The following is a 22,002-nucleotide window of genomic DNA, read 5'->3' on the forward strand; positions in this document are numbered from 1 at the left end:
CCCAACCCTCTGCCCCAGCCCTGAGCCTGCATCCCCCTCCTGCACCCCAGACCACTCATCACCGACCCCATCCCAGAGCCCTCACCCCTCTAGGGTGACCAAATAGCAAGGGTGAAAAATCAGGACAGGAAGTGGGGGGTAACTGGTGCCTACAGAAGACAAAGCCGCGAATATTGGGACTGTTCCTATAAAATTGGGACATATTTTGGGAAATACACCCCCCTGTTTCAGCCCAGAGCTCCCTCCCACACCCTGAACCCCTCATCCCCAGCCCCACCCCAGAGCCCATACCCCCTCCCACACCCCAACCCCCTGCCTCAACCCACAACCCCCGCCACATTCCAAATCCCTCGGCCCCAGCCCCTAGCCTGGAGCCCCCTCCTGTACCCCAAACCCCTCATCCCCAGCCCCACCCCAGAGCCCACACTCCCAGCCGGAGCCCTCCCCCACCACAACTCCCTGTCCTAGCCTGGAGCCCCCTCCTGCACCCTGAACCCCTCATTTCTGGCCCCACACTGGAGCCTGTACCTCCAGTTAGAGCCCACACCCCAACCCCCTCCCCCAGCCCAGTGAAAGTGACTGAGGGTGGGGGACAGCGAGCCACCGAGGGAGGGGGAATGTACTGAGTGGGGGGCAGGGCCTCGGGGAAGGGGCGGAGCTAGGGTGTTCAGTTTTGTGCGATTTGAAAGTTGGCAACCCTACCCTACCTGTAAGCAAGAATCAGGTTCTAATCTCTGTGTGCCCTTTTCAAGAAATCCGAAGGTAAAGAGAGTATGTATGCACAACAGAAAAGTGAGTATACTTCCCAAACCCAGGAATTGCAACCCTCTACATGTCTGAATTCAGAATGTCTGATCTCCACACAACACAGAGCTGCCCATGTTCTCCATACAGTAGCTCATCAACAAGGTCATATACCTTTAATAATACAAGATTTCTACTAATCTGAAGAGCCCCACAATTTCATTGCACAGCCAAATGTCCCATGATACACAAAATGTCTTTCAGAGTGGAACTGAGCAAACATACAACATTTTGTGAAGAAAATTATGTAGATGCAGTAAAAAAATATTTTTGACCACACATGATCCAAATTAGAAGCAACTTCATATAGCCATTTTAAAAATCATTGTGAACTGGCAAACATGGTACTACTGGGCTAATATTATAATAACATAAAACAATTTTATTTGTGCTGCATTAGTAATACTTATTTTCACTCTGATACCACCACCACCACGATATTTATGCTGTCCCTGCCAAAAAGAAATACTAAATATAGTGCTAATATGATACAGTGGAAAATTACTAAACAATAAGATGGATCCCCAAGAAAATCTGATATAGATTTCCTGTACTATTTTCAACCCTTCTCACAAGGGATACAGCAAGATGGCAATGAAAAGTGAATTTCCTGCTGTTACAGCTACTTTGGATGCTCGTGCTTCTGTTCCTGTGGAGCTTGCTTGGATCAATTTCAAGAAAATAGCCTTTATCTACACTTTTGCACAGAAAATACATTTCTGTTTTAAAGAGATGCAGTATGTGTGTGGTGGCCAGTATTTTAACCGGTAGTATAATGTTATAGTAGCTTGCATATAGTAAACTGTTGCATACAAATATTTGGCATATTGTTGAAGTAGAAATTGTATTTCTGCACTTTCCCAATTCGTTACAGAAGTGTTCAATCTTACCCACAATTCCTAATTTCCAAATACTGTCTTTCCCATCAACATACAAAAAACAACAGTACAAAGGAGCACTTCTCCTTTTAATTGTGTATTAGACAAGGATTTAAACAAACTGTCTGTTCACTCCTTAGCAGCAGTGGGCCAGAGCTACTTTTATGTCATCTACTTCTATTGTTCTGACTAGGAATGATATATTCCCTGAGTTGGGCAAGTCCTCCCTTTCTTGCAAGAGTAGGTATGGAGGTGTGAAAATATTTGCTCTTTGGCATGAAATTGTAGGTGAGGGCCCAATCCTGCTCCACTGAAGACAATGGCAAAATTGACTGACTTAAATTATGCAGAATAACGTAGGGTGTATTCTGAAAGAACACTATTCAGAATAATGATGGAACATGGATTATTCATACAAAGAGCTTGATACTACTCTCATTCAGTTTAGTGGGAGCAGTGTAGGGTAGGAAGTGTGAAAGAGACAGGTACTGCCTGATTTTGAAGATCTTTAAATTTGTCTTTTTGAACACAAAAATACCCTTTATAAGCCACACACTCTATATATAGAATTATGTTCCATACACAAATGAATCAAGATGGCTATAGGAGCCATAAGAATTAAAAAATAATTCTACAAGAAACAGCCAATGTAAACTCCAAGATGGGCCCTGCAGTTTCTTATATGACTCTGGATGACTCATGAGTTGATTAATAATAGGCCAGTTCCTGCTTGCCTCACTCACTGATACTAGCATGAATACCGCAAACAGGACATGACACAGTAAGTTCCAATGGAATGAATAAATGTCTAAACTAATAAGATGACATTTCCTTGTCCACTGAGAAAAGTATTCACTGTCGACAATACTACTCCCATTTTGAGTGCCTGCCTTTTGGAATACCAGTGGAGTACACAAATGTAAATATCACTCTCCATTCGACAAGGCACAGCAACAGTTGTATGGCTGGCCAATAGTGAAGCTGCAAACTTCTTTAATTTGCTCACATGTAATTTCACATTGAAGCTCAGATATTTATAAGACAAAAAGGTGGAAGTGAATTTCTTTGATTATTGTTAAAACTTAGATGAATCTGCTCACAAAGGACCCAAGCACACTTTATAAAGTATATTAGGTATAGTTTCCTACCTACAGACTCTGTAAATCTTTGTTTCTTCAATATACAAGTCAAAAAAGCCCCAAATTGCTATTGCGATCATGATAAACATTGGAAAGTTCTGCTTGACCTTTTATTAACATTTTTCTATACCAATATGGTTCTTTTGCTACAAGCACCCTAAGGAATTATGAAAAATACTTTTTTCTGTAGTTTAGCCCATGTGCACTTAATAGGCTCACAAATATAATGCCATTATAAAAAAGAAAAACTGCCAACACTGCTAAAAAAATTGTCATAACACTAAATTATTATATAAATATAAAAGGAGTATGTCTGTAAAATATTCGCTCAATGAACATCCCAAGGTGATGATTTTGCTATGTTGTTTTTATTCCTGGGAGATCCATAACACATTTGGATATGCCACATGTCACCACATGAATCAGGCAGTTAATGCATGTACTTTTTAGAAGCAGAGATGTCTTCCCAATAGAATGTGCTATAAAAAAAAAAAAAAAAGAGAGGTTGAGAATCTGCTGCTTTGTCTGATAGACATAATTTAATGTCTTGCTTAGAATGCTGCATCTTAAGGGAAAATATGCACTGTCCTATGTAGTTATTTACAATATATTACTAAATCTATGCAAATATAGTTCCCTGAGCTTGGTATTATGTAGCAAAGGTCAACAACGTTTGAAATATTTTGAATTATATTCCCAATATACTGTGTATATAGCACTAATATCCAATATAGGCACATATATCTTAATATATTTCTAGATTTTTCTATTCATGGTCTCTTACCATGGTTTTCATAGATCATCATACAAATATTTTTCTTTAGGAATGCAGAAAATGGTCAATCCAGTTGTAGCTTTCTATTAAGATTATTAATTATACAGTCATTAATAAGGCATCAGTTCAAACACTGCATGGTAACTCAGCACTATTTCATAAGATAAATGATAATATCCAGCTCAGCAATAAACTGATTGGCAGCATCGCTAAATATGGAATAAAAGGGTTAAGTTTCTGTTAAGAGAATTAACCACGTATCTCCCCCAAGCAGGTCTGCTTTTACTAAAATTTAAACAAAAGACCCCCAAATGTCATTTACCTCATCCAGTTTATGCAAAATATTTTTCCATCTTTTGGGGAAAAATCTATGCATCTCGGATTCCATTCATATGGCTTCTTGTCAATTACACCAGTATATCCACATTAACTTCATTGAGAAGGCTCCCTTGTAAGAGAACAAAATTTGACTTGTGTTCAGCAAGTTGAGAAAACTTATGCATCTCAAAATGAAGGAGGGATTACATGGTTCTCCATTTTAAGTTAAGAACACCACATTACAACCCATAAACCTTCTCTTCAGCTGAACTTGGGTGTTGTTTTTATATCCAGATGCTTAAGGAAAATCTGACCATGGGAAGCTTTATATTTAGTGTTGAACAACTAAAAGGTTCCCTGTATATCTATAAGCCATTCAGCCCAATATAAGCTTTCAAATGTTAGAACTTAATTATGTATCAATGTGAATGTACTAAACACCTCTCTCAATTTTATGTGCCTATGATTTTTAAAACAAGGGATTTTTTTTTTTAAATGGATCATAGCTGAGAACTAGCTTATGTAATTACAACTCCGAAAAATTTTCTTCTAATTCTCTGGATATGATATTGCGTCATTTTAGCCAAACATATGAATAGATTTTAATACACATCAGTAATGGTACAGAATTACATATTTCAGATTAATAGATTTTGAGGCCAGAAGGAACCATAATGATTACCTATTCTGATCTACTGAATAATACAGACCACATTATTTCATCAAGTGATTTCCGCATGACGCCTGGCTGGCTGAGCTAGAGTATATCTTTAGGAAAGTCATCCAGTCTTGATTTAAAGACTTCAAAGTCTTTATATGGTTTGATACTAATGACATAATTTGATAATATTGTCCTCAGTATATTGGCACATTTGATGAATCACCCAAAGAAACAATATCCTCCCGTGCCTGCTGGCCTAAATTCAACCAACCTCCTTTGACCCACAGCTACAGAGACTGTTCACATCTGAAGGACTCCAAGCAACCTGATATTAAAGGGCAATGATAAGAGAATCCACTGAGTAGTCTCTTGGAGATGTAATAGGAAATGCAACTATTGTATCTGCCTTGGCACCTAATCCCTCTTTCCTGTTTTGGGTTGTGTTGATCAGACTCTAGAAGAATTACTTTTGCCTGATGATGGCCAAGAGAAACCTTGCTATCCTTACAATATCCTTGCTATCCTTACAATATTATTGGTGCAAGAGGTAATGCATATCGACTTAAACCTAGCCCTGGTCACTGCAAGACAGTTAGTGACTGCAGCGTGTACTAGCTGCCTCAGCAGTTAGATATACCCCTTAATTTGCAGACCATGTCCCCTTGTACTACTACAAAGAGCATGAGCACCAAGTAAGAAGGGCAGGGTTTAGCCTACTAGGTGGGCACACACTCCACATTCCTCCCAGTGGAAGAACAGCTGAAACAGACATTGCCACTCCACAGACAGACACCAGGGAGAGGGAAGGATTCTGTCTTGCCCACACCACTCAGACTTTTCCTTAAGTTTTTATTCATGTCTTTACCCAAAGTAATCTGCTGTTATCCAAAATTCTTTAGCAAATTGAAGCTCACTGGTTTAGTAAATATTTTGGACACGCCATTCCCTCTATCTGTACTTTCCTTTTTTTCTTCCCTACACTGTATTGGTGTCATTAATGTCAGTACACTAGAACTTTTAATGAGTTATCCACACTAGGTTATACTCTTCACCTTGCTAAGAGGACTTTCTGAAGCTTCTAGTTGCTACTGATAACAGCCAGCCTCAAAAATTTCAATCTGTAAATGGGTTCAGATCCCAATTCCACCAAAGTTTGAAGTGTGCAGCCCCAAGATTTTAATTTGGGCTTTTTTTTTTAAACACATAAAATACTCATTTACTCTAGAGCTTGTGATATTATTTGTGGCACAGGTCGGCCATGGAGTTTTTATACCACATTGGGGTGGCCTCAGAAAGAAAAAGGTTAAGAATTCCTGATATAGTGCATACCTGGAGCTGTCTCTAGACCTACGCCCAAATCTTGGTCACTCAAATAGTCCCATTAGCTCTAACTGAACTACTTGGGTGTGCCAGCTGAGTAGGATTTGGATCCTGATGGGGAAAGTAAGTGTTCCCCCACCGTTGCCAGGATAGGAGCCAATTATGAAATGGTCTCAGAGAGGAACATCTTAGTACAAACTCATCTACCCTAAGGAAAATGCAGGTCACACAGACAAAATCAGAGAAGATTACAGTAAGGCTTCTAACTGATAGATGTTGATTACACCTGTTCCTGGACAGTTAGACTTTGTTTCCATCAAGTCACTTTGCATTTACACTTATGATATTTATGCAAAAGAATTAATAATTCCTTCCTTAAGCAAAGGCTTTGGTCAGGATTGGAAGTGAATTTGGTGGTGTCATTATAACCCACTTTTGTGCATATCATAGAAACACTACAAAATTCAGCAAGGCTGGCTGTGTATGTATGAGGGAGACCAAGTGCTAATTTAGAGTTCAGGGACTGTGGCCTGGAAACACAGTAACTACACTCTCTGTATCCCTCCAAATTGCTTACCCAACTCTGACACTATGCTGTTTTTGGCTCTCCCATTGCACATATTGCCTTACCCATTCCGCTCCACAATGGGTAGAAGACCTGGAAAGGGAGTTAACATTGCTTGGTTTATTAGGATTACCATTAAGAAAGGCTCTGGATCCCATAAGGACTGTACCACAGAGAATGGCTGCTCCCTGGGTCTATCCTTGGAATATCCGCTTCTACAGTTGCTAAAAGGGTCTCCATGGCTTTGAGGATAGAGGCAGCTGCTCCCTCCTCTTTCAGTACTAAAATACACTAAATTTTGCCATATTATGCTTCCCTCTTCCCATGTTAAGGGAGGGGAGCATCAGACCCGCAATCTGCAGAGCCTCTGGAGATCCTTTTGTGTGTACAGTTAGTGTAACTAAATCAAAATGTAAAGTTATTAGCATTTATTACTAACATCATCCTACCCATATATTGCCTCAAAATACAAACACCGACCCCTTCAGATTTCTTCACATGAGGTTAGTATTCAGCACATTCATTATTCTGACAAATAAAAATAATAGTTAAGACGACAAATTGGTCGATGACAGTAGGGTAACCTGAATCTAGTTGTATATTTAACTAGTGAGCCATTTTACTATTAGCCATTAGCTACTCCTGTACCTAAACAAAATGAGTAGGCTAAATTAGTTTATTTACCTAAGCGTTGTTAGTTTCGATCAGCCAGATGTGAATTTTCAGATACTTACATAACTAGCATTAAAAAAAAAAAAAGAGAGAGACATTTAGCTACTACAATTGTTAGTATAACAAAGGCTATAGGATCCAGATACTATTGCATTCTCCCAAAAGTGCTTAAATAATAGCCTAAAATCTGAAGAATTACTTTAATACTTCAATAAAAATAACCCAATTCAAACATTTTCAAGGAAACAGAGCTCCTTGCTCTAGGCTACCGAATAATGGCTGAAAGAAAGTATATAGCTTGTCACTTCTGATTAGAGAACTGTGCCTCTGTGCTTTGAATGAGAGGCATGTCTGGTAATAGAAAGTGCAGATATTAAATTTAATAAAATAATGTGGAATACAATATATATGAAACTTGACCAAGTATAGCACAGAATGTAACATACATTAGCCTGCTCAGTCAACTACTGTGGCCTAGCATCTAATGACAGACTTAATTTCTATTTTCAAAGGCGAGTACTACAAAAAAAATACAATTTTCAGATTATACAAATATTTTATAACAAATTAAACCAAAATTGCCTGACATATCTACATGAATGCATAACAATAGTAGGAAATTACAAGGACTTCAAACTACCCAGCCTTAAAAGTCCGCACAAACCTATCATCTTTGAGGTCATTATAAATAATTAGTTACAAAGATTCTGATGCTGAGATTTCATAACATCATATTAACTACTGCAGATATATTTCTTTCTAGTTTCAAGAACTTTCAGATTTATTTTTTAGCACGAGGACTCACAATTTACATTCTGCATATTATGGAGGAAGTGCCTTATCTCCAATTGCTTCTTTAATCTAGCATTTCAACACAAATAATAATAAATAATAGTGTTTTCAATACATTAGCCCTCAGCATGTATTTTTGCTATTAAATAACAAGCTACAGTACCTCCAGTTTCCCAGCCTTCTACCCAATCATGGAACCATACAGTACCCATGACATGACACTCTTAAGGGATTTAAAAAGCAATTCAGTGAGCTAATCCCAGTAAACCCAGAATTAAAGTTCTTGTTTCCATATTTCACTTTCAAAATATTTAGAACTTTGACAGATATGACATTATGTTTTCATTAAAACAGCTGATTTCAAAATGCTGCACTGTGCAAAAAACACCATAAACAGTTTATGATGAACTGCCACACTCTTAATTAAAACAATAAATCCAGCGTGCAATATTTGTGCAGCCTCTGGTTTGACCTTTGCCTCTTGCTATCCACTACCAAAGCCGCTGCCTCATTCTGTGCACCAGATGTAGAAGGTTTTAAAACATGATCTGAAAGGCACTAAAGATAAAATAGGAGAAAACGTGCCATTACTCTTTGCAGTTATGATTAATTCAGTTCATATTTTACAATCTGGTTATGGAGTAAAACTGCAGACTTTACATCAAGTATTTGCCATTCAATATACCTAATGTATAAAAATGCCTGATATTTTAGAAAATGGCACAGGGCTAATTCACAGCCACCACAAGGAGGACAGAAATAGGAATAATAAAAAATAGGACAGTGATTAGCTATCCATCTAAAATAACGAACCTATCTCAGCCATTTGATGGTCAGTTTTGTGCAATAAATATATGTGTTACAACAAAACAACCCAGCCTCTCTCTTATCTCTGTATTACCAGATTTTAGATTAAAATATCCCCTTAAATCTATCAGGTCCGCTCCTTGAACAGAAACCAGAGGGCATAAATTACTACTATATGCTGTAATGATAGTAAATTTGTTGTGCCTTCCTGAAGACAAAGTTAAATGCAGTAACAACTCTGAGACTTAAGTTCAGAAACTGATCTAGGAGGCTGGACTGAAGTCTGGTGTGGTCCAGTAAGCACGTATAGAGGGGAGAAGCTGAATTCAAAAGGCTTCATCCTGTATACAGTTACTCATCAGCCTCACCAGAGTAGAGAGGTTGACTTCAGATCATACATTACTTCAGATCTCTGACTACTAATAGAAGTAAAAATTTGCCGGATCAGGTCCCATAGCAGAAGATGTCATTCAGCCCAGCAACCCCTTTGGGCCAGTCTGCAAAAGCATCAATTTACATTTCCCTTCAGTTTCATAAGGAATCAGCTTCACAAGCACCAAGAGCTACACTACTTCATGTTCATTGTAAATGGGGAGTGATATAGAGATACAGTATTCAATTTCAGAGGAAAACAAGTCAAAATGTTTACATTTTCCTGAAGTAACAAAATTGGGATTAAATAAAGGTTCCCACATGCCCTAGGTACTTAGAGTTTCCCAATTCCACACCACACTGTAATGAAACAAATTCAACACAGAAACCTCCAGAGAATTAAAAAAGAAAAAATACCTTACTTTGCCAGTTCTCGTTGACTTGTTTGGAAGCAGGGGTCATGGCTCCCTCTCTCTCTTCCTGAAGACTAATTTACAGGCACATCATTCTGCAAGAGAAAAAGAAACTACTTTCAAAAAAAATCCCAATTGCCCATTAAGAAAAGCAGATGGGAGCAAACACACACACACAGAACTTTCCACTGGTTTCAGATCCTCTAAAACGACAACTCAAGGCTGCTTTACTATACAAAGCGAGACACCACTCTGTTGGAGAGCACAGAACTGTGGCATTTTATTATATGCAAGGAACTTGTATATATGTTCTGCATGGAAACAAAAGTAAACCAAACCTTTTATGTTTTCAGTGGCCATCAAATCAGATATAGGAGAATTCTTACTGAAGGACAAGGTATACAATATAAACATTGTTTGCATTCAGCTAGTTAGGTTTTTGCATGATTTTGTTTTTTTAAAAGAAAAGACAAGGAGATCAGCTTAAAAATAATTCATCATGACATTCTGTTTTCAGAGCCTGGCTAAACCAAAAACACACCACTGGGTTCAATCACTCAAAAAAAAGAGTTTTGAAAGCATTCTTCAGCATGGGAAATAGGTATAATCAGGGGCAGAGTTGAGCCTTGTATCTTCATACTTCTCTTCCCTCACATCACTATTGTGCAAGAGCTTCCAGTGGATAATGTATTAAACTAAAACATTTCTGAAGAGATTTTTGAGTTCTAGAGATGAAATGCATATATTGCTTAGCTTGTTTTAGATGCATTCTCAAATGTTTAAAACAAAACTGCATTTTTCCTTAGGTCTATAAAAAGGACACCAAATTCATTTTCACTCGTGACTTAGTGTAAGCAGGACTTTGAATATACATCTCAACAAGTTAAAAAGTTTATGTTCAGTACTGACCCACTGTGCCACCTAGAAAATGTTATTTTAAATAGAATTTTAGGATATTGTATAATGACGAAATGGCGGATACAGCCTTTGATTAAAATTCAGCCTCCACATTACAACTTGGAGTTGAAAATTTAAATGGAAATCTGGGGTATTTCATGCTTTTCTTTCCCCTTATAGTTGTAAAAAGATAGAATAAAACCAAAACACACAGATGTGGTGGATGATGACAGCCATACACAGGCCAATATGTATGTGTGTCTTCAGCTGGCTACAACTTTCAAAAGCATTTCATATGTACCACTGTCAATGCAGCTCTACATTTGTGACACTGACCACACCGCACCTTATACGAGGGTGGGAAAAGGGATCTTGTCCGTCTTGCTGTGGGGTCAGAGAGAGAGAGAAAGAGAGGGGCGCACAGACTCTTCTGCAAATACAGAGTGGGTCAGCATAGCAACACTGACTCATCATGCCTCAGGGAGAAGAAGGGCTGGGGAGTTGATAAAGGGCAAGCCTGGTGGGAGAAGCCCCTTTTCTCCAAACCTATGACCGTTCCTTTATAGCCCACCTTAACCCTCATTTGGGGAGGGGGAAGGGAGGGAGGAGAAATAAAGTCACAACAATGGGTTGGCTGGGGACCAGGATGGAAAAAGCGAGGGCTGGCGGAAGCCCCTGGGTAGATATTGAAATGATAATGGAGTTGTCAGTGCCATACATTTTTATCTGCCGGGTAGTCCAGATATCTAATAATAAAGTTGCAGCCTGATTAAACCATATCCATTGCCTCCTAACCTTCTTTCAGTATAGCCTACAGGGATTATCCTTTGATGTGAGAAATATCCAGATTTAGAGCCTAATCCTGAAAACCTTCTACATGCTGTACTCATGTTGAAACCAATGGGAGATCCATACCAAAAAGCAGCCATCCAGGGTCTATCCTTAAATTCAGTGTGCTAAATCCTTTAGTGGCCGAATTGCATCAGCAGACAATACACCATAATTTGGCTATTGGCTCATATTGCCAGATAGGCAAATTAAACAAAGCACTGAAACCTAGCACGGACTATAAACCCTCTAAATCAAGAGCTGGAAGACACTTTAAAGCCACAACACAACTAGCATGCGGTAAGGAGGAGGAAACAGTATCTCAGTACACATTTGTATGTGAAAGCCTCAAATATTATGCAGAATTTCTTATGGAAATGTGTCCCTTAATTCAGTTCTCTCAGGCCATGTTAGGTGAAGAAGGCTAAACCTCAGATGATTTGAGCTCAACCTTACCAAAAGAAGAATCACTACACAGCATTTACTTATATTGTAGAAAAGTGAATGTGATTAGTGGCCTGGGTATAGGACTAGGTCCCAGGAATTCCTGAATTCTTTGATCCTGACTTTGACAGTGAGTGTCGCTGTAGCTTTCCACACTTTGTATGGTTTCTCTGCCTCCATTTCCTCATTTGTAAAATGGGGGGGAAATACTTGCCTCCCTTGCAGAACTGTTGGAAGAAGCAATTAGCTAATGTCTGTAAAGCATGAGGTATTCTTGTAGCATGTCCATAATGTATGCAAAAGGGTAAAATTTTCAAAAAGCACTTAAGTAAATTAGAAGCCTACCTCCCATTTTCAAAAGTGAAAGCCAAAAGAAGAGAAAAGGGCAATGAAAATTATTAGGGTATGGAACAGCTTCCATATGAGGAGAGATTAATAAGACTGGGACTTTTCTGCTTGGAAAAGAAATGACTAAGGGGGAATATGATAGAGGACTACAAAATCATGATTGGTGTGGAGAAAGTAAATAAGGAAGTGTTATTTACTCCTTCTCATGACACAAGAGCTAGGGGTCACCAAATGAAATGGGCAGCAAATTTAAAACAAAGAAAATAAAGCGTTTCTTCACACAACGCACAGTCAACCTGTGGAACTTTTTGCCAGAGGACGTTGTGAAGGTCAAGGCTATAACGGGGTTCTAAAAAAAAAAAAACCTAGATACGTTCATGGAAGATAGTCCATCAATGGCTATTAGCCAGGATGAGCAGGGGTGCAAAACCATGCTCTGAAGTGTCCTAGCCTCTGCATGCCAGAAGCTAGGAACGGGCGACAGGGGATGGATCACTTGATGATTACCTCTTCTGTTCATTCCCTCGGAAGCACCTGGCATTGGCCACTGTCGGAAGACAGGATACTGGGCTGGATGGACCATTGGTCTGACCCAGTATGGACGTTCTTATGACTTACGCACCAAGGTTTGTAATTTTCTTCTGAAAATGGCACTTAGACATTTAAGTCACTTTAGAAAACTTTACCCAAAATCTTTAAACTATTGTATAAATATAATTGATGGAACTCATTCTAATTGCACCAGATTTCTTCATTTGATTCTGTTTGGATTGCTCCTCATGAATATATACTATGCTTTAGTAATACACAGCTAAGTGAGAAGCATAGAGTATTTCTAACTGCTTACTTAACACTTATTTATGAACTGAACACTACAAATCTAGAAGATGGTATGATGCAACAGGACAGCTAAATGTAACCCTCAAAACATGCCACAATTTAAGTATAACTGGGCAAACAGTTTAGTTCTGTTCAAAAACACTAGATATTTGAATGGTACTATCTCTCACAATATTTTGGGGCAGGAGGCATTTTGGGTTTTTTAAATCCTCTGCTCCTGGAGTTAATGATTACATAAGAATCTCAACTTTCATCTATTAACAATGCCTCTAAGGAGCCCCATTGTTGCTGAGTAAAGCTCAAATAGATGACCCAAATGTACCCTCAGATTCAAAACCCAGGAAACAAAGAATTTAAAGTATTTAAGATCTCATGATTTTCAAGCTCATATTATGATTTTAGGGGCCTGACTCATGACTTCAGAATGCTTGGGGTTGGCAATATTGTATTAGCCTTGCACAATTCTCAAGGAAAAAGTTACCAGCCCAGGCAAAAATCTACTAGCCTACACCAGACAGTCACTTCCAGACACACACATATGCTACGTATGCACATCTCCTCTGCATACCATATTCCCAATGGGACCTACTGTTCTTCTCTCTGGTGGTAGGGGTAGCTCAGAGGATTCAGTCTGTACTCTTCCAGCTTCTCCTCCACTTGTTCTGCTTCTGAACAGCGTGAATGAGAGGAGCAGCTGCTGTCACACTGTCTGGTGGCTGTAGCATCAATTATACTAATTTCACAGATCTAAGGTTTTCTTTTTAACTGTAAGGGTTTTTTAACTGAAGGCTCAGATTCTGCAAAGTTTGTTGGCATCATTTGCCCAGGGAAGCTTTCTACTTTACTCCGGACAAGCAGGCAAGAGGAATTTTACAAGGCTGTTCTAGATGGACCAGGATTACTGGACCATCAGATTTTCTGCAGCCCTACCACTGGGGATTGTGGCACAATGGGCTCTCACCAGCTGACTCAGATGCAGCCTACCCTTCCCAGGAAATACATCAAAAAGGCTTCTGCTAACATTCAAACATCTGCAAAAGGCTTAGTCTATCAGGGAACCAGGCCCAGTACCTTACACTTTGTGGCTATTCACAACTAAGCAATCTTAAATATGAAATACCATGAAAATTCTTCATAAAAAAATCACTATCCTTCTAACAATATCTGCACAAAATATAGGTCAAGAAATATTGAATTTTATTAAAATTACTTCCATCAACATTATCAACCTCAAAAAACAAATTTTAAAAATGGCAAATTATAAGAAATTACACTCTAATGCCAGAAATGATAGAAACATTTTACAAGGGATGTATATAAACACACGTTTGCCCAGATTCTACCTTCTAGAGACTAAAATGTAAATCCAGAGCAACTCTATTGACTTCAGCAGAGTTAGTTGGTGTTTACTCTGATGTGACTGAAAGCTGAACAAACCATACTGTATATTATTTTCAAACTGCCAATGCCTCTTAAAGCCTAAATCCTACAATGCTTTCTGTTTAGGCAAATTCAAGGGGTTCCACGTGGATCTCACTATGTAAAGCTCACTGCAGGACCAAGGCCTTTGCTTTCTTTTGTTATAGCATTAAAGGGATTGTTAGTCCTTTCAGTACAGGAAGGACCATTATCACTGTACCAAGATGGATCAACTGCCTTACCATTGACACCCATGACCTTCAGACTTCACCTTTGTTCACTTGGCTTCCAATTCCCCTCACCTTCCCCTGTTTTTCTACCCTACCCCACTAGCTCCCAGTCCCTCTCCACTCCTATTTCTGCTCCCAGCTCCTGACCCAGCTAGTCCCAGTTCCTCCTGCAACAGACTTCTCATTGAATCTCAGTCTCGTCCCAAGCTCCCAGGTCCAGTTCAAGGGTCACTGCCTCAGTTCCAGCGCCAAGCATTATAATGGTCACAGCAGCCAAGAGGAACAACTGAGGGGAATGTCCTGCTCAGCCCCTGAAAGTGCTGTACTGGAGCATGCTCAGGACAGAGCGAATCTTCTGAACACTGAGCTGCCAAACTCTAACAAACCTCTACTGAGCATGTGCAAACTGAAATTGTTCCAAGGCTCATAACGCGGCCAAATTTGGGTGTTTTTTCCCCCACTGGAACAGCAAAAGGCACTTCCCTGAGACAAATGCCCACTGTCAAATCCCTGCTCTAAACACATGGAGATGCTAAAACAACATATTTTTACCTCATCTACTTCATGGAAATGACTGAACAGTTTTAGTTGAAACTTTCCAAAAAATTCAGACTAAAGCAGACACTTGGCATGGAAAATTTCAGTCTGAATGGCTAAAGTTTAACAAAAACTTTTAGACAGCTGAAAATAGGGTTTTATAATGGGAAGTGCTGGGCAACCTAGAATAAAGGTGTTGCTACCAACAGTGCCTATAATAAGTAATTTTAAGGCATACACCAAGGAGTTTATTCTTTTAGAAGAAAACATTGCTATAGTGTGCATTTTACATATACACACAATTTAAATATACTGTAAGTAGGAATTTTGCCTAAAGATCCAGTCCATTCTATTCCGGTGTCCAGTAGATGCTTTTCAGAAGAATATTTTGAGTCCCTGAAATGATTAATTCTTTCCTTTCCCTTCCTGGAAGTCTATTCAAAGGAGTTAGTCGATTTTGATCAGGATTCTGGTGTATAGTCACTGTCTCACAAAATGGCTTTGCACAGCTAATTAGAATAGTGGAGTTCAGATTCAGAAAGAATATTGACTGTATAAGAGATATGAATAGCATCACATCTATATACTGAACACAGATTGGGATAGGAAAATACTAGTGCAGGTAACAACCTCCCCTTTTCAACCATGAAACATCTGCACTGTTATCTCCTGCTCAACAATATTTACACTAAGTAAATGCACAAAGTAAAAAATTATATCCAGAGGGATAAAGCAGCCAAAACCAAGTGCCAGAAGCATAGCCATGTGACAAACTCAAGGATAAGTGCAACTGCTCCAAAGCTAAAACTACAATCACCTGAAGAGCTGACTGAAGTCAGATAAAGGGTGTAAAATACCATCACCCATCTCTGGGAATTTCCATTAGGTCTCCTTACGGTCAGCAAGCTGGAGACAATAAACAGGGTTCAACATGATGTAGAAATCACAAGACCACTGTCAAAAAATACTTCTTGAAATTCTGTAAGCTGAAATAAAAAAAATAAAAAAAAAAACGAGAGAGAGAAATGGAGGGCAAAATATAAATTCATCTCTAGCCCTTCTCATTAGCATTACCTTATCACAGATATCACTCCTACACTTAGAGCTCTGAACTGGTTGTCCATCTCATCTCAGAGAAAAATGCATTGTGCACAACAAACAGGATTCATGTTCTTATCTACTGTACATAATGAACCAACTATTTGCCAGGATTTTTTTAAACATTGAATTATGCTAGCCATGCCTGATCTTCAGCGTGGCCAACCCCTTCACAGCTGTGAATGACTTCAGCAGAACATACTCATGCTCAGCATCTCTGACAATCAAGCCACAACCTTGTTCCCTTTTTCCAAAGTGTGCTGACCAGGGGATTGGAAGTCACAACACCTGACTTGTATTGACGGTTTTGCCTCTTATTAATGAGGAGACTTGAACCTATCACTTAACTTCAGTTTAAAGACCCCATCTGTAAAGTAGGCATACCACCAACTACCTGAATTGGGATGTCTGCAACTCTCTTAGGACATGTATACACTTACCTCCGGAGTGATCAATCCAGTGGGGCGGTGGGGGTCAATTTATCATGTCTAGTGAAGACATGAGAAATCGACAGCCAAGCACTCTCCCATCAACTCCGGTACTCCACCGGAGCGAGAAGTATAGGCGGAGTCGACAGGGGAGCGTCAGTAGTCGACCTACCACAGCAAAGACACCATGGTAAGTAGCTCTAAGTACACTGACTTCAGCTATGCTATTTTCGTAGCTGAAGTTGCGTAACTTAGACCAACTTAGCTCGCCCCTCAACTGTAGACCAGGCCTTGGAGTCGAGATGATTTCACTCTGTCTGTAGATCCAAAACAACAACTCAGTCTTGTTTGCCCTTCAGGACTGGGACATTCCATTATGTTTGCAAAATGCTCATGGCATATTGTGACTGCTTTTGGAAGCAAATCTATCCAAATTTTGTCCACTTATTATTAGTAAAGTTCTCATGTAACTAAAAGTTCTTTAAAAATGAAAATTAAGTTCTGTATAACAAACCAAAAAGAACAGAAATCCCCAAAAATCTAGAAGCAGACCTTAAACATGCCCAACAGCACGGAATTTCTCCAATATTTATTTCCAGTGTTCCTAAATTATTCCTATTTTCAATACTTTTTTCTTTTGGCAGACTCTGAATCTTAAAGGATTAAAGAACTTGTTTCATTCTTTTCAATCTACTCTTCACATCGGCTGGTGATACACCCTCATTTAATCTTCTGTCAGAGGAGTTCAAGGGAACTGGACAACTGAAGATCAGGATGTGGAGCAAAAGTGACATTCAGGCCTATGGTGCTAAATCATAGAATATTAGGGTTAGAAGAGACCTCAGGAGGTCACCTAGTCCAATCCCCTGCTCAAAGCAGGGCCAACACTACTAAATCATCCCAGTCAAGGCTTTGTCAAGCCAGACCTTAAAAACCTTTAAGGATGGAGATTCCACTACCTCTCGGTTCCCTCAGCCTCTCCTCCTAAGTCATGTGCCCCAGCCCCCTAATAATTTTTGTTGCCCTCCACTGGACTCTCTCCAATTTGTCCACATCCCTTCTGTAGTGGGGGGACCAAAACTGGAAGCAATACTCCAGGTGTGGCCTCACCAGTGCCGAATAGAGGGGAATAATCACTTCCCTCTATCTGCTGGCAATGCTCCTACTAATACAGCCCAATATGCTGTTGGCCTTCTTGGCAACGAGGGCACACTGCTGACCCATATCCAGCTTCTCGTCCACTGTAATCACCAGGTCCTTTTCTGCAGAACTGCTGCTTAGCCAGCTGGCTCCCAGCCTGTAGCTGTGCATTCTTTCTTCTTAAGTGCAGGACTCTGCACTTGTCCTTGTTGAACCTCAGATTTCTTTTAGCCCAATCCTCCAATTTGCCTAGGTTACTCTGGATCCTATCCTTATCTGAACTTGCTGAGGGTGCAATTAATCCCAATCCAGATCATTGATAAAGATGTTGAACAACCGGCCCCAGAACCGACCCCTGGGGCACTCTGCTTGATACCAGCTGCCAACTAGAAATTGAGCCGTTGATCACTACCTGTTGAGCCTGACAATCTAGCCAGCTTTCTATCCACCTTATAGTCCATTCATCCAGCCCATACTTCTTTAACTTGCTGGCTAGAATACTGTGGGAGACTGTATCAAAAGATTTGCTAAAGTCAAGATATATCACATCCACCTCTTTCCCCATTTTCACAGAGCCAGTTATCTCATCATAGAAGGCAATCAAGTTGATCAGGCACGACTTGCCCTTGGTGAATCCATGTTGACTGTTCCTGATCACCTTTCTCTTCTCCAAGTGCTTCAAAATGGATTCCTTGAGGACCTGCTCCATGATTTTGCCAGGGACTGAAGTGAGGCTATAGTTCCTCAGGTTCTTTCTTCCCTTTTTAAAATATGGGCACTATATTTGCCTTTTTCCAATCATCCAGGACCTCCCCCGATTGCCAGGAATTTTCAGAGATAAAATGGCCAATGGATCTGCAATCAAATCAGCCAACTCCCTCAGCACCCTTGGATGCATTAGATTTGGACCCATGGACTTGTGTACGTCCAGCTTTTCTAAATAGTCCTTAACCTGTTCTTTCACCACTGAGGGCTGCTCACCTCCTCCCCATACTGTGTTGCCCAGTGTAGCAGTCTGGGAGCTGACCTTGTCTCTGAAGATCGAGGCAAAAAAAGCATTGAGTAAATATAAAGATGCAGTCCACAAGGTGGCAGAATGTAAATATGACACTGCATTGGCTCCACACCTGCCTCACATTGGGCTTCAGGCCCATTACTCAGCTTTTTCTTTGGGATGGGTGGGGATTTCTCAGGCAGCCTTCAAGATCTGAAGACAGTAGCGTGGCGCCACGGCAGCAGGACACAGGTGCTATACAGTGACTACAGGCAATGCAACCAGAAAAGTGAAGATGCATAAAACGGAGAAGGAAGAGCATGTCCAAACAGGCTTTCAAGAAGCCTACCATTCTCTTGAGTCCCTTAAAGCTAGAGATATTATTTTCCTGATCTTACAAATAAGAAACTTACTTGATGGCCATTTACTTTATTTTTAAAGCAGAGAGAAACCCAGGACAACTGGGTAAAAAGGCAGCCTAAAACAAAATCTGCAGTTTCCATATAACACTATACGTGGACATGATAGGCCCCTTTCTGCTTGAAAACACTCTGAGGTTGGGGACAGAGGAAAGAAGGTCCCAGTGACTTCTACAGGGTGTCTCAATAACAACAACAACAGATAGGTGAGATCCATATTATAATAAACAAATGTACTAAAAAAAGATTAAAATTTCTAATATTTGAATAATCTATGTTATTTGCCATATATTTATAGAGGGACACCATGTTCTAATGTAAATAGAATCAGTGTCCCTTTTAAAGGTGGTGAGTTTCTCCAGGGATAACAAGTATACCTAACAATTTAATGGTGGTAGTTTGAAGCAATAAGTCAATTATAGACAACTGGTGTTACAACTGAGCTCTCTCCCACCACTCAGTTGTCTGCTTTATGAATACCCTTGAATCAACTAATACACATGCCGCATATATATGCGCATGCACGCGCTCGCACACACACACTTACTTCAGTTTTCAGATGTGCCAATGACATCAGCAGAAGAAGGAACTGATCTGAATGCAGGATTATTTTTTTATTATATGGAGTAAATTTAAGATCACAAATATCTGCCAAAAGAAAAAAAGTGTGTGTATGCTAACATTATCCATTTATCCTCCACCATCAGAGACCATCCATTGACTTAAGAATTTACTTGTACAAAGAAAAAAAAAATGTTTGATTGCACTGGACTCCAATCAAAATGCATATAGTTAACTTAATATTGCCCAAGGTGACCATTTAGCATCACTATTACATTTTTATGGCTTTGTACAAAAGTTAATAACTTCTGAAGTTCTTTACTTGTACATTTAATTCCATATAATGTTACCAACTGACCCAAGTAGTTTAGGGTCTGTGAGGTGCTTAGTGCTTTCAACTCTCATTATCTTCCCTGGAAGTTCCACACATGACTGATTACATGATCAGTATCTACTTGCCAGTTTTGTGGGACTTCAATCAGTCAAGGGATTCTTAGCCCCTGTCTTTTAGGACATCTTCTTTAATGTTCTCCTAGCTCAAAGAGTTGAAAAAGATGGATTTCACATTCTTTTACAATAATGAAATGATGCATGCTTCCAAACTGGATGTTTTTCTGGTTGCAGTTTCCTGTTCTTGGAGAGATATATACATATATTTGGGACTGAGACCTACGGGGTCGTGGTAAGGTGTGGAATGTCATGTTCATTTTGTATATCGGGGGTGTGTGTGTGTGTGTGTAAGAGTATACAATGCGTTTGTGTTTAGTACTCTTTGTTAGCATCACAGGAATTAAAATAATTGTTCATTGATTAGTATGATCCAGCAAACCCATGTAGCCACCTACATTTAACTGAAAAGCAGTGTGGCACCTCAGGCTAAGGAAAAGAAGTTTTGTTTGAATTCAGATATCTAATTTTAAGGAAGAAACAAATATTAAAATTATTTTTCTAGCATATTCTTACTACTTCCCCTACCACCCTTGTTACTCCTTCTACACGATGCTGAAACTCCATTTAAGGTTCAAACAGATATATAATCTTCTGGAACTAACAGCACTGTCAGTCCACAGATAAGAAAGCAATTCAATGCTCCTGCATGAACTGCTAGATACCTCTTTTGAACTAGGGCCCAGAAATTTAAGGCTTGTTCTAAACTGTTTGGAGTTCAGCCATCAGACTAAAGATGACAAGTTATTAATCATAGTACTACCGTAGTATGTAGGAGTCTTCGTCACAGATCCAGACCCCATTGTGCTAGGCACTGTACAAATACAGAACAAAAAAAAGTCTCTGTTCCAAAGAACTTCCCATATGTTATCATCATAGGTAGGATAGAGGACTCCCTGGATCACAGATGAAACTACTATAAACTTCATATATAAAAAGGGGATTTTTAGCAAATTGAGGGAACAAGCACAAAAAAAATACTTATTTACCTTGTCTTGCATCCCTATTATTGCAACCTCAGACAGTTCATCTCCTCTCCTCTCATTTGTAATTCTGCATTACACATGTAGAATGTGGCAATGTGCAGTTGTCACTGTAAATGACTGAAGGGTTGGAAGCAAAAAAAAAACACACACAAAAAACACAAAAAAACCCACCACCCTGATTAAGGTATGACCATGTGAAATACCCCATTACTCTGGTGATTGGAAACTCTTAATTTGTAGTGGCGTTTAAACATATGGTTGAGGTGACCCAGAAAAAAAATGGTGAACAATTGAATATGACACACTGAGCTTTTCTGAACATTTGGAATTATTAAAATTGAATCCAGCAGACTTTACTCAAGCAAAACTTCCACCAAGATTAATGGGAATTTTGTGTGAATAAGGACTGAAAATTGTGTCCCTTTTTAAAATTTGCACAAACCTTAAGCAGTGGAAAAAGTAATATTGCCAAAAAATTCCCATCAAAAACTCATCAGTATGAGTTTGATTTTGTCTTTAGAATTGAGTTTTGATAGGATGGTGAGCACAGGTGCAATCACTGGGGATATAGAGGAAAGAAGGAGGATACGTTCGCACCCCATGCGTTATTAGCCTACATTTGTCTGTCCCCATGCAAATGCAGGGCTAAGGCATTCTCACGCTCAACTTTTTTTTATTAGCTCCTCTGGGAGCAGGCCACTTGAAATGGGGGCACACATTGGTCCTGAACTCTCCATAAACAATTCTGAATTCTGTGATCTTGTTATGAATTTTTCCCCCCAAATGCAAGGCTGCAAAATGCATGAAAAGTAAGTAATTCAATTAAGTATCTATTCTCAGCTGGAAAAGACCATTCAGTTAGAACCAGCG

At 39.5% G+C, this 22,002-nt stretch overlaps 1 long non-coding RNA gene across 9 annotated transcripts in view; it reads right to left on the minus strand.

The window, feature by feature from the left end:
- Window positions 1-910: 910 nt before the first annotated feature.
- LOC114019230 overlaps window positions 911-22,002 on the minus strand; it is a 70,042-nt gene continuing 48,950 nt past the window's right edge. The window contains exons 4-7 of one of the 9 annotated variants that reach the window (XR_006285142.1): window positions 15,877-16,045; window positions 9,526-9,611; window positions 3,606-3,679; window positions 912-3,300 (exon numbers count right to left, since the gene is read on the minus strand). This is a non-coding gene — a long non-coding RNA (uncharacterized LOC114019230). The other 8 variants (XR_006285137.1, XR_006285138.1, XR_006285141.1 and 5 more) reach the window with 8 other exon arrangements.

The sequence above is a fragment of the Chelonia mydas genome, chromosome 12 (genome assembly GCF_015237465.2).
Source record: "Chelonia mydas isolate rCheMyd1 chromosome 12, rCheMyd1.pri.v2, whole genome shotgun sequence".
NCBI classification, from domain to species: Eukaryota; Metazoa; Chordata; order Testudines; family Cheloniidae; genus Chelonia; species Chelonia mydas.